Below are 9,212 nucleotides of genomic sequence, written 5' to 3' on the forward strand. Positions count from 1 at the left end.
AAGCAAATGGGAAAATCAGACGGATTTAAAGTACAACGATAAAGAGTGGTGTGAAATTAGTGGATTCACATATTCTACATTGAGCAGGCATTGTCATCAAATGATGTTATTCAACAGAAGCCAGCTTTATTTTACTCCTGTTAAAGTTAAAACAGTGTCTTCTCAGATAGCATGCTTCTGAGTGTGGAACTTGAATAATGTGTACAGGAAGTCATGAGACACTAATATCTTAGACAAGATATCAAGAAGCCAATTACTGAAAGGTAGGCATGTATAGATTTTACACTACCTTATTCTAGACACATGTAAGTTGATGACATGCATATCTTCAAGGTACCTAAATGAACAGTTAACAATAGTAAAGCTCTACTTCACTATATGCACTTACCTTTCAATATTTTTCCCTTAATATGTTGTCTACAATATTAGTGTGCCATGATATTCTTGTACTCGAGATTCCAGAGTACAGCGTATTTCTTCTCCTTTACATAGTCAAACAACTTGGCAATCAGAAACACGTTTTGAGATTGTATAGAACTAAACAAATTCTGACAATCGTTATCTGACTTTATTAGTAAGAAAATAGGATCTACGCTTTGTCCGTCCCTGGAAATAATATATTTAACAGTTCTAGATCAAAAAGTCCATCCAACCTTCCAAAATAGGATTTTAGTTTTCATCCTGATGTTACTCTCCCAATCAATTATACCTACTCACTGGAAACACTCCAACAGTTCCACATCAATCAAATGACAATGGCATATGAAAACGCTGAAGGCTAGTCAGTGGCAAAATTGGTATCAAGCTAAAAGTAATAAAATTGAAAATGTCAACGTTGGTGGGGGAAATTTGTGTTGATGTGGAATGATACCTGAAGGGCAAAATCTATAGTATGGGCTTGGTCACATTTGATTTATGTACTTATTTCAAGGGGCAAAGATTCAAAGGAAACTGTTGTAATGAGCTGCTTTTAAAATTCTGGAAATGTTAAATTTTTGATTAATTGTATAACTTATTAGGTTTTGTAATGTTTTGTATGTTGTACCTTCTATAAGTAAAAAAATGTAAAAAAAAAAATCAAACCTACCTTTATCCAGATTTCAATATACTGAGTCAGGAGGACAGTTGCTTGTTTCCAGTGGGAAAAGTGGTGAATTACGCATTGTTTGATTATATTTCACTTTATTGTTTTTATTCAGCGCAATTCACACAATACATAGAATGTCATCACTGAAAAAACTATTCATTAGATGGCACGGTTGACTATCACTGTAGTTTGGCAAAAAAGCTAGACTGGGGTAGGCAGAGGTGTGAGGGAGGAGTTCGAGGAGATTGTAGGCCTGTTATCCGCCAGTGATAAAGAAACGAGTGGGACTGTGCCCAATATTTAGGCCCAGAGAAAGAGCTGAACCAGGGCAAAACCAGTGAGTGCATTAAGGAACCACCTAGCCCTCTGGTAGCCCTTACGGTGAAGGCATGTCTCTGGGCTATGAAAGAGGAAAGTACATCGACTTGGAGTTTTCTGTGAGTCTCAACCTCTGATATGTCATAGGAACGTTTTACACACGGGGAAGCAGATGTACAGGGGTTTCTCCTCAAAGATCCACAGAGTGCTGGGCAAGCAGGATTCAAGCCACTCTAACAATGATGTCATGAATCCTCCCTACTTTTAAGATAAGAGAACAACATCAAATGATGTATGGTATGCAGTAACCTTGCTATCAATGTTGAATCAGGTACCGTGACAATTGGGCAAGGAATATTAGGGACGACTGCCCCCAATACCATCATTATACATCATTATACCTAAAGCAAGCCTTTTAGTTCCAAAGAGGACAAGTAGCCACTGCATGAAAAGATCTGCCACATACTGCAGGCATCTTGGAGGACCATAATGTTGTCCACCCCTCCATGTCCCACCCACAGCCCTCACCATATTTAAAAATGAACACAGTAAGACAGTTCTCATCTAGCAATGACTATCATGCAAACTATGCAGCTGGATGCCTGAGCTATCTCGGTTCGCTCCGATCTCTCTCACACGTATGCCTCTTTTCCACAGACCCATAAGATTTATAATCTGGAAGGCCTAATTGCTGTGTACAGCATAAGAGATGGATTGAAACGTCTTCAGTAATGATCATAAGGTCGATTTAGGGCCCGCAGAGCACATTTTAACGGCCAGTTAGCATAACCTGAGTGTGCCCTACCTCACACTTAATCTTCCTTAATCTCATGGCTAAATGTGGCCAACGAGGAGGCCACTTTAGCATCGGTTCTCTGGTCACTCAAGCATGACACAAAAGTGCTTCCCACATAGGCCCACAGCAAGTACAATGCCCTTCAAACCAAGCACTCCAACACGAAGTAGTGTTCTTCCCATCTGATAATTGCACGCCACAATCAGCTATGCAGCACTATGCAAATGTGATTACAATACACACCATTCAGTAAGCTCTAGCCTACTGCAGGGGACACCAACTGTAGAAAGACACGGCACCCAGGATGCAAGTGTGTATCATACAAATCAGTATTCAAGGCCAAGAGCATAACGCAAGTTTGCAAAATTGTTAAGAAAATATTTCTCAAAGCTAATGTTAACAAGGCACCCTACTTAAAAGATTTCAGTGGCGAGAAAGTTTGGGTTTGCTGTTTCCGTGATTTAAAGAAACTTGACTTACCACTGCATTCATAAAGCACATTCTTGAGATTCCACACAGTGGCATTTTAAGGTCATTTAAGGTCTTTTGGGGCTCTGGGAACAGAAATGTTTTGGAGCCCCCTATTTAGAACACTTACGGGGCTCACAAACAGTATTGTGGGGTTTTGATGTGGTAATACCGAACGGTGCAGTATTTACCAGGTGTGGTGTTACCACATCATTCAAAGTTGCACGCTCTGGAAACGGGGAAACCATGTTTTTACCCACATTCCGATGTGCAAAACACTGAACAAAGCATACTTTCCCCCGACCTCCCCAACCCCAAATGTATTTTCTTTATCCAGTGATAAAGTTGTTGCCTGAAGATGTCATTCCCATAAATAAACTGCACAGCCATCTCTTACTAGAGTGATTTTACCTATATTACAGTGCCCACCAGTGCATGAGTTAGTTTTAGATAACAATACATTTTCTGGAGCTTGCATAGTTTTAATATTCAGATGGCACTTCTTCCAATCAAAAAAGAAAAAGAAAATTACATTTAAAAAAATAATCTGCGTACCGTTTGAGGTTATCAAATGAGGCTAGCAGTATCACCAATGAAACTCAGATAGACATTGGCTGAGCACTACCCAGAGGTCGCCTAAACACTGGGACCCTATGGAATTGCACTCTGCTGCATAAACGGTGTCCCAGACCCCTATACAAAAACAAACATTGGTGTAGTCCTGGCATGGCTAAAGAAGAATTGAAAAAAGCCTATGACAAGGCTGCCCACATCATTCTGTATCCGCGTACACCATGCAAGTGCGCACCTACCAAATAACACGGGCACCTTTTTCCTTTTTATTTAACGATCTGAGTTCCATTGGTAAATGAAAAGAAAAATACCTGTGAAAGTGTTTTTTTAACATATGGGGGGAAGCAACAGGGGTGGGCAAAAGTAGCACAGGGGTATGCAGCAGAAGCAATAGACAGTGCGCCAGAGGGAGTTGGAGAAAAGAAGGGGGAGAAGCGCAAAGGTGAGAAAGCAACATGGGGGGATGACTTGAGGGAGAACGCATCACTGAGGGGGGAGAGAGAAGCACACACAGGCAAGGGAGTAATACAGAGCATGGTGGGGAAGAGAAGCACACTAGGGAGACAGCTGGAAAACACATGCACTCTCATGCTTAAGACAAAAGAAAAAATGAGTTCCCTAAAATTGAGCAATGGCAGGGTATACCCAAATTGAAAATACTCCAGGAGAGGAACATACACAAAATGGACAAGACAAGCCATTAGATAAGAATCAAGCAAATGATAGTGACAGTAAAGCCAACCAATGGTATGCTATGGGCAGGCTGCAAGCCCCTCTATGTATGTCAAAGCCCACAATGCGTTTTATGCAAGCCAGGCTTGACCTAATAATCCTTGTAGAATGTTCTCTACGATACAGTAACACTGATTAAATGAAACTTATCCATGTGGAAATTAATGATCGTAGCAAACTGTTGAGTACCCGGAGGGCACGTGTCCTGCAGTAATATAATGGTTTGAGAAAAGGTTCTAGAAGCCACAGCCTGAGAAGAATTTACATCAGTTGCAAAACTCTGTATTTTTTTACAGCAGAAAGATATTTGACAGTCCCCAGGAAAGGTGCTCACGTTTGGGCTTCTGTTGTATGAAGAAAGATAAGATGGAAGTGGTCTGATCGCATCAAATTGCGGTGGGTGGTGGTGGTGGATGTCAGTAGTTGGCCCTATGAAAAGGAATTCAGCACCAACTACTTAAAGGTCAAGAAACCACTACCTGTCGGTGGGAAAGTTTTCCATAACTCATTTGTTCTCATCCATCTCTCACATCTCCCCCAGAGACTCGGACAGACATAAAAAAACAGATGAAAAATTAATTTGCAGTGTTCACGAAACAATCTCCCAAATCAATTTAATAACTAATTGATTCTCTAACAAAGCTTCCTTCCCAGTGTATTTCCAAACATGATACCTTTTTGGTAATGACTGTAATAATATTGCTCTTTTATGCAACACTTTAATGATAATGTTGATTCCAAAAGCTTGACTCTACTACACCATGCATCCACTGGCAGGCCGTCACAAGGGGGAAACGGCTGGTGCTGTTCGCCCCAGGCCCCCTTCTTTTCAAGGCCCCACTCAAAGGCTCCTTATTATGTGAGTGATCTGATTCCCTCAAACGGTGCCTGTCCACTGGCACTGTGCACGAATGACTCCACTGATTCCTGACTTTTCTTTTCCAACCCCTCTAATTCCTACCATTATGTTCTCACGATCCCACTCAATCATGGCCCTGCTCTCCAAACTAGAATCCTCTTACTCCAATTATCTGACTCCACCTCTCTTAGCTTAATTGTGTTTAGACTCCAATGAATCTGCACTCTTCTCTCCTGCCTCCATGGTTGATCAATTCGTCTTACTCCTTGTTCTATTGACCACTTCCTTAAGGTCACTCTCTGGCTAGTCATCTGATGCTGCTTTTCTGGCTTCAGTGAGTTCCTATTCCCGTGATAACTCACTCCCCTTTTCTTAGCCACTGACCCCTGATTCCTCTAGTACCTGACACAAATGACTGCTGATTCCACTGGATCTTTTCCCTACTCATCTAAGTATTTTTTGCAGTTTTATACAGTACAAACTGGACCCCGAGACATGGGAGTGCTTTACAAGAGCACCAGTTACATCACACAAGGTAATTTTGTTTGGCATGAGGAGATTAATTGTTTTGCTGAGAATCACAGGATGTTGATCTGATGCTGAGACTCAAACCCAGACCCCCAGTTCCAAAGTCAGCATATCTGCCCATAATGCCACTTCCTCTCACATTCCCCAGACCCCATTCTCTTGACTATAGTGCCCCCTGAATCCAATGATTCCCAACTTCTCCCTTCTGCCTCCATTACTGACTCACTTTACAAACTCCCTTGACTCCAGACTCTGCGTTGCCTCTGTATCTTCTCTACATTCACTTGTGACTCCATTGACACGAGTGACTCAATTGACCCATGATTCCTCAAATTCAAGACTCCACTGATGCCTGACTTCCACATTTCCACACTTCAGTTCTACAGACTCTTCTCACTTTCAACTTCACACTCCTAATTCCTTAGCCCTGCCCGCACTCTCTTGTTTCCAACGGCATGACTCCATTAACTGCAAGATTTTCTCTACTGACTTATATCTCCTGGTTTCTCTGATGCTAACTCCACTCCCCTGACTCCATTCCAGAATCTATTCTTGCTTGAGTCCACTTGTCTACTTCTCAGGAGTCTTGACTCCTGACTTCACTGATCCCAGGCTCCTCTTTCCTGGCTCCTTAGTGCTCACTCGACTGTTTTGACTCCAACCTCCACTGTCCCCGCTGATTCCTGGCTACACTTTTCCACGACTCTACCGCCCTGACTCCATTCTACAGAAATCACCGCTTTTTGATTCTATTCTCCTGGCTTCAGTCTTCTGATTCCAGACTTCTTCATTCCATGAAGCCACCATCAGACTTTATTGTTTCCTACCTCCCCTCTTCTAACCTTTTTCTCCCTATTAAAGACTTCCCTGTTAAGCCATTCTCTCTCTAGTGATTCCGTTCTCCTCCTCCTCTCTCTCTTGACTGATTCCTGATTCCAGTTTTCCATGACTATCCCAATACTCATGCTCACTGACTGTAGCATCCTCACTCCACGCCCCGGACTGTCTGATTCCTCTAATTCACCCCCATTGTCGGGACTGAACGCTGTCTTGACTCCACAGTTAGGGCACGTCACCTCCTGGCCCCCGGCCTGACTCATCTTTCAGTTCTGGTGACAGGAGCCTGGGCCGATTGGTGCCTTATGGCAAGATTACAAAGCAGATCTATTGGCCTGCCTCAGACTACACGGAGGTTCGAAAATTAACTCACCCCGGGTACCCAGAAGAATGGAAGCGTCTGGGAAATGCAGGCGGTGATGGGAGCCGCTTCCCCGTGACCTGGGTCTTCTAGTATCTCTCTCGCGAGTCCTCCCTGGTCTCTGTCTGTTCATGTAAAGGCAGGAGTTTCGACCTTCAGGAAGTCCTCGCCCTCAGAGGTCACTGGCCCGGAGAGCCGATCGATCCCTGCTGCAGCGCCATCCATGGGCATCGGCTCCTCTTTGTAGGTTTCGAGGTGACTGAACCTTCCGCAGAGGAGCAGAGAGACTTTGACCTGTTACAAGAACCAGTGACATACTAGTGATTAACACGGCGCCAGATCCCACGAGGGAGAGTGTTTCCTGGATTATATATGCACGTAATTAGGGTGATAAAAACTCAGTGAGCCGAGACTTCAGAGGCCGTGGGAGTGCTGGGTGTTGCCGCCCATCCTGTGAACTTTAAAGGCCCTGGCGCCACCCCTAGGGAATATGCCTTTCATGCGAAAGTTCCGATTTTCAACTTTCTCCACTCAAATACAGGTTTGAGGGGTGGACTGGGCTATAGGGGGATCCAGTCCCGGAAGTTATTGTTGAGCAAGGTTCGAGGGCAGGGCCACGGTCTATCTTATTTTACTATGCCAGGGGCACTGTGGAAACACTGGGGTGCATGCTGCGACACCTGCAGGGGGTGAGGGAGAACTCTCCATCTTTACAGCTGGGCCTGGCGCACTTATCTGGCAAGGCAGGGAGCAGTTACTTGTCAAAGGTTCACACCTAAACCTAACACCTTGATTAAAAGCCGAGTCAGCCGCCCATCAGCGCAAGAGCAAAGGCAGTACACCACCTCACAAGTTGTAAAAGGGTAAACTAATATTTGGGAGCGGTATTTGTCACACTGTCAAGCTCCTTGTGGAAAAAGTATACACCCTTGCACGCCATGAAGGAATGTAATGCTTACCTCTTTGCAATTATATTAATAACCATTTATTTAGCATTTACTAATAATTGTTTACCAATCCCCAAGTGAAATAATTTCAACAACCTTAGAATAAGGACCCGTTGCTAAAATGCTTGCAAGGTTCTGCCTTGCAGGTTACATGTAGCTCTTTGATGTCGGTGTATAATTCAATGAGCTATCATACCAGGGTTGTACCTCATGACCTAAATTTGATAAATCTGTGTCGATTATATATGTGTACATACGAAATGTATCTAATTACTTGTCAGCCATGTAAAGTATTTGATAAAAATGTTGAAATTTCAAACTCACTGACTTCTTTTGACTTTGCTAGATCAGTGCTTCCCAACCTGTGGTCCGGGGACCCCTGGGGGTCCGCGAAGCCTCCTCAGGGGGTCCGCGACTGCTTAGATAATTAAAAAATATTAAAAGATTAGGTCCCCAGCTTTCAGTAATGACTTAGTGGGGGGTCCCCGGACTCCAAGAACGAGTCAGTGGGGGTCCCCGGGTTCCAGTAATCATAAAGTAGGGGTCCACAGAAGTCAAAAGGTTGGGAACCACTGTGCTAGATGATTCCTTAATTTCAATTATGACTGCAGTATTACTACATTCTTTGAATTTATATGCTGACCCCATACGCAGTGCCTGACCTTTCCTGACAAATATACAGCAGCAGCTTTTTTCCATAGGTTACAGCCAATCTTATTTCTACACTCAATTAGCTATCTATAGATTTTGAATTTGTTGTAATCTAACTGCCCAATTTCATGTTTGGGGGTGGGGTGTTATACTGTTAGGGCGATGGAGTCCCCGCCTTCCAAATTCTGGGATGTCCCCTGGTCCAAAGGATATCTCTAACGGTGCATTGTAATTTTGACAGATGGCTCCGTCAAGAAGAAGGTGCCACATGGCAAACTTACAATATTTATTTTTATTTTCCAGAACACAAACACAAAACGGGTTTTTGTTTTGGGAAGTAAAATAAAACAGTGCCCTCATCCCTTTGTGATGACGAGGGGGGCAATTTTCAGATTTTGCTGACAGGTTTTACCTTGGTGTGACGGACAGTAAAAACTGGCCCTGTGCTCGCCCATTCTAAGTTGGACCGTTGGAGGTTTATTTTGGTGGTGGAGACAGAGTAGTCTCTGCCGTTGACATAATGAAGGTCAGCCTGGCTCTATATGAGGCAGGTGGACCTTTATTTTGTTGCCGAGGGTACTTCAGTGCCATTGCAATGGAGTACCGTGTCTGCCAAACTCTAAATCGGCCCCTAATTTCTTAGCAGAGGTGGATGTAATATTTCCAATGACCACAACTGCACTAATTACATACTCTCATATGAGCCTGCTTATTAGGACTTACATATTGAATGGTCATACCTCAGACATACATTTTAAGAGTGGCCTAGACTGTAACTATGAATATACTGTGCAGATGTTTTTTGTAGGAACTCTAGTACAGTATGTCACATATACCGCAGTATGATTGCCCTTCAAGTGTTGAATAGAATGTCCACCTTACTGAATCCTCAATATGCCCAGCTAAATTAAAGTATGTTATCAGGGGATGACATAGTAGTTTGGGCTGCTAATCTAGTTGTTAAAAAATATATAATAGAATATACATATTTGAGAAAAATGCGTATGAACGTGTGAATAATAAGTACAGCCATTCTCATTCTCCTTTATTCGCCT

General features: G+C 43.1%; 1 protein-coding gene across 1 annotated transcript in view; it reads right to left on the reverse strand.

Moving 5' to 3' along the window:
• SLC51B (SLC51 subunit beta) overlaps positions 1-6,876 on the reverse strand; it is a 65,377-nt gene extending 58,501 nt beyond the window's left edge. Inside the window, exon 1 of the mRNA XM_069222825.1 lies at positions 6,572-6,876. The gene's annotated coding sequence lies outside the window, so the exon portion shown is untranslated. The remainder of the gene's footprint in view (positions 1-6,571) is intronic.
• Between the last annotated feature and the right edge of the window lie 2,336 nt (positions 6,877-9,212).

The sequence above is a fragment of the Pleurodeles waltl genome, chromosome 3_1, assembly GCF_031143425.1.
Source record: "Pleurodeles waltl isolate 20211129_DDA chromosome 3_1, aPleWal1.hap1.20221129, whole genome shotgun sequence".
NCBI lineage: Eukaryota > Metazoa > Chordata > Amphibia > Caudata > Salamandridae > Pleurodeles > Pleurodeles waltl.